The following is a 5,299-nucleotide window of genomic DNA, read 5'->3' on the forward strand; positions in this document are numbered from 1 at the left end:
GTATACGATCCGAGCTGCAGTTGTTTTAGTATACAATCAACGCATTAATTTTATATTCCTAAAAAAAACACATTTATTTTGTTGATCTTATATCATTCTGAATTTATAAGGGAGATCGACAGCAAACACACGAAATCCCTGTGTACAATAATGTGCGTATTTCTCGTAACAGATTTTCATAAACTAGTATTCTGAAAATCCTTTCAGAGTAAGTATGTAATAAAAATTTTCTTTAATTGAAAAGTGTTGAAAGAAACAATGTCAGAGAGAGAGAGACCCTTTCGCATAAATCTGTAAAAAAATAAATAAAATAAAATAAAATAAAAAAATAAAATAAAATAAAAAATCTTCGTTTTATAATGTCCAAGAGTATTTCTCGTAACAGACGATTGTCTTTATCTTTTTTATAACTAGTATTTATGCTTTTAAAATCCTTTCAGTGTAAGTATTTAATAAGTTTTTATTTGAATGAAAAGTGTGCAAAGAAACAGTCAGAGAGAGAGAGAGAGAGAGAGAGAGAGAGAGAGATTCTAATAAATTTAATTCTTCGTTTTATTTACATTACCAAAGTCACAATTAACCATTCTATAAATTATACTTCGTTTCATATTCAACTCAGTTACATGTACAACATGTGTTCAATCATTTTGTTCTCCGTAACACACGAAATCCTCGTGCTCTACCTGTCAATCAAAATCTCACAGGTACAACGCTAGATGGCCCTGAAAGTTTGTTTACGCGGAAAGTAATTCGCTTGTGATTTGAAACATTCTTATGGTCAGTTCCGAGTTTACACCTTTCTTTAAAATATATTGGGGCACAGCCGGAGGGCCGGGCGCTGTGTGTTTATCACACCTTTCAAATTCTTTCGTCCTGACCATATCTTGTGTATAACACACTCAAGTGACTTCCAGTCGAATTCATCTCCCAGGTTACACCACCAGTCCACCACACGTGTACTTTGACTTGTCAAGATTTTAAACTTACTTGTAAATTGTCCTTTTTCAGACACATATAAATAGATTATGACTGTTTTGTTATACAATAACGTAACATATAAATCCACAGACTTTCGATTAATTTTTAATTAGCTGAATCATATCGCTTTCGAGAAGCGGGTGGGGGGGGGGGGTAGCAATCATAATGCATGTAGCTTGAAAGAGGCTAGTTGGTTTTTTTTTTCTTCCTTAACACCATGATAATACTTTGGCCATGAGAAGCTTTGTTCTATCCATCCCCGCTCTACATTCGCTAATTGATTTTTTTTTCTTAAACCGTACGACACATTTTTCATAATCTCAGAATAAGGTAATATTTGTACAGTAGTTGAAAAGCAGATTTGAGTTACCAAAAGTCGGCTTTGTGTGTGTGTGTGTGAGGGTGTGTGCGTGTGTGTGATATTTATCTCCATATTTTTTATGATTACAGATTGCAATAATCCTTAATCGAAAGTATAATTCGCCGAGTAATAATCAGAGAGCAGAGTTCATGTGTGTGTGTGTGTGTCTGATACGATTTCTTGATTTTATTTATTTTTGGTGCATATTTTTTTAAAAATTCTTGTTACGTAGATAATGATTTATAAAATAAACCATGCATCTGATAAATACCACATATGAATGCATACATACGGTAAAAGAGATCTTGTTACGGAAATGACTGTAATTTAAATGAACACAGTTATAATCGAGAGAAAAGACAACCAGGTAATTAATTTACGAAAGTGTATTCCTTCGTAGTATAATAATAGTTTGACTATTGAACAGTCAGATTTTTTCCCCTCGTATAATTTGGTTTTTGAAACGTGACTTACATGGATGTACGTACATATTTTGAAGAGTTTGTATTTTGCTGGACAAGAGCACGTGGATCTTAGATTTTTTGGCATCTTATTTGTTCAGACATCTGTATATCGGTAAAGAAGTAGTAATATTTAAGAAAAAAAGTGGGAAAAAAATCTGATTTTAAAGGAATTTGATATAATTGATTAAATAAAGAAATGAAAAGTTTTTGTTATAAGTTCTGCGTGATATCGTAATGAGGCACTAAGATACACCGCGCGTACACACCGTGTTACACGGTGCGCAGACACCCTAACTTCAAAGACGCCGACATTGATCCAGGTCCACGCTAAAGCAAGGACTTTCGGTCCACGGGGCCCCGTGTTTTTCGGGGAAAACTCGTGGCCTGTACTGTAGTATTGCTAATGCAATACTCTCAGAATGCTTGTTATTATTACCACAATTGCATCGTCCCAGTCATAGGGTCACTTTTTATGCAATGTCTGCCATCATCACCAAATGTACTAGCGAACTTAAATATGTTTTTCTAAAAAATATTTATATATTAGAGAGCTTGTTAGAGTACTGAATAAATTCTAATGTCATGATAAAGCATGACCACTAATTGAGCATCGAAGTATCTCTTTCAATATTTAGCTATTTAAATTTAATATTGCTGGAAAAAATCTTATGAACTTTATAATTCTGTGCAAAATATCGATTTAGACCCTCAAGCGCTTCTCTCACTTCTGTACATAGAGTAATTCTTGTCGACATGACCTGCATGTTATGATGTTTCGAAAAGACATTTTACCATATATATATATATATATATATATATATATATATATATATATATATATATATAAAGAGGTTTTTACATTAGGGATTGTTAAGCATGTTACCCGTTATGTTAAGTTGGTTGGACACTGTTATTGTCCTGCTTAAAATTGTTTATCAAAAGTATTTCTAGGAGATGGAAAATCTAAATAAACTTTCATAATATAGATAATCACCAAGTCTAGTTGTGCATGCAGAATTGAAATTTTCAACATGGCTATTCTTGTTATGGAAACAGAAGATACACACAAAGTTTTGATTATTTTTTTTTCGAAGAAACGCTCCAATCTGTTTTACTAAATTTAGTGAGAAAAAAATATTCCTTCAAGAGGTCAAACTGATTTCTGCCCAAAAATTTGTATCGATAGGACATACTTTGTCATGGATGCAGTGGCATTTGTTGTGTTTAAATTTCGTCTCTGAAAGTATTTAATTCAACAAAATATTCATGTCGCCACTAGTTTCTTAAGTTTAAAATTTCTAATATGGCTCCCATTTCCATGGAAACAAAAGGGGTAAATTTCTGAGTTTGAATATTGCAGAATCTTCAATAGTTGCTTACTCGGTGTTTATCTCCAGTAATGCACCTGAGAAGGGACATTTCAGGGTAAAAGGAGGAAGGTTATCTTGGATGACATATTCTATAATTGATTGCACAAGCATAGTTTATAGTTATATCAGCCCGAACGTAGTAGGGGCGACATACATGTACATATGTACACGTATTGTTATTCTTCAGCTTATTAACATTGTCGGGGAATGTTCTTGGAGATGGCTTGAACAATCTTGACAAAACTTTACGGGAAAAAAGTTTCAAATTTCAAAATGTCCGCCGCAGCGCTGCCATGGAACAGGGCCATAGTAACGGTTTCAAAAGTGTCGGGGGAAACCTCACAAAAAAATCTGACAAGAAAAATAAAAAACCCAACTAATTAACTGTCCAATTTGTCAGTGCTCAGGCTTACAGCAACAAAAAAGGGGGAGAGGAAAACCAGCGTCTAAAGTAAAAAATTACCATAGCAAAATATTATACACAGACAAAAAGTGAGGGCCGCGTACTACGGGCCTGTGAAAACAAACAAACAAGAAGTCCATAGTCCACATCTTTCAACTGAGCACACTGGCTAGGAAAAAGCACAAATCAGTTCAGTATTGAAAAGTTTACATGGGGGCGACTTGGATTTTAAACTACCTACCTGAGGAAGCTTACATATCAATATAAGAAATACTTTTACTGTTCTTGAGCAGAAATTTTTTAAAGATTTTTTCCTATATATTCCTTTGTAAAAATTTGATACCTTATTATGACCCCTCCCTAACCCGGGGGGTCATCATTTTAACAAATTTGAAGCAACACTACCTGAGGATGCTTCCATATCAATATGACTAAACAGAGCTTTGTTATTCTTGAGAAAGAGTTTTCATATATATTTCTATGTGAAACTCTGATCCCTCATTGTGGCCCCTCCCTACATTTGAACAAAGTTGAATCTACAATACCTGAGAATGCTTCCATTTCAAAATGACTAAACATGGCTTTGCTGTTCTTGAGCAGAAGATTTTTAAATTTTTTCCCTATATATTCCTATGTAAAACTTTGATCGGCTTATGTGGCCCCACCCTTCCCCCGGGGATCATGATTTGAACAAACTTGAATCTACACTACCTGAGAAAGCTTCCATATCAATATGACAAAACATGGCTTTGCTGTTCCTGAGAAGAAGATTTTTTCAAGTTTTTTTCCCCCATATATTCCTATGTAAAACTATGATCCCCCATTGTGGCCCCATTCTACCCCCAGGTGTCATGATTTGAACAAACTACACTACCTACAAATCTACACTACCTGAGGATGCTTCCATATCAGTATGACAAAACATGACTTTGCGGTTCTTGAGAAGAAGATTTTTGAAGTTTTTTCCTATGTATTCCTATGTAAAACTTTGATCCTCAATTGTGGCACCACCCTAACCCTGGGGGTATTGATTTCAACAAAGTTAAATCTACACTATCTGAGAATGCTTCCATATCAATATGACTTAACAAGGCTTTGCTGTTCTTGAGAAGAAGACTTTTCAAGTTTTTTTCTGTATATTCCTATGTAAAACTTTGATCGCCCATTGTGGCCCCACCTACCCCGAGGGACATGATTTGATACAAACTTGAATCTGCACTACCTGAGGATGAATGCACATCAATATTACTAATTGTGACTTTGTTGTTCTTGAGAGAAAGATTTTTAAAGATTTTTTTCTATAAATTCCTATATAAAATTTTGATCCCCCATTGTGCCCCCCCCCCTGCCTGGGGGTCATGATTTTGTACAAACTTGAATCTACACTACATGAGGATGCTTCCATATAAATTATGACTAATTGTGGCTTTGTTGTTTTTGAGAAAAACAATTTCAAGATTTTTCCTACATATTTCTATGTAAAACTTTGATCCCCCATTGTGGCCCCATCCTACCCCCGGGGGTCATGATTTGAAGAAACTTGAATCTGCACTACCTGAGGACGATTCCATATCAATATGAATAATTGTGGCTTTGTTGTTCTTGAGAAGAAGATTTTTAAAGATTTTTTTCTATATATTCCTATGTAAAACTTTGATTCCTCATTGTGGCCCCACCCTACCCCCGGGGGTCATGATTTGAACAAACTTGAATCTGCACTACC

The sequence above is a fragment of the Saccostrea echinata genome, unplaced genomic scaffold (assembly GCF_033153115.1).
Source record: "Saccostrea echinata isolate AGI-Se365-2 ecotype Australia unplaced genomic scaffold, CSIRO_AGI_Sech_v1 ptg000025l, whole genome shotgun sequence".
In the NCBI taxonomy this organism is placed as follows: domain Eukaryota; kingdom Metazoa; phylum Mollusca; class Bivalvia; order Ostreida; family Ostreidae; genus Saccostrea; species Saccostrea echinata.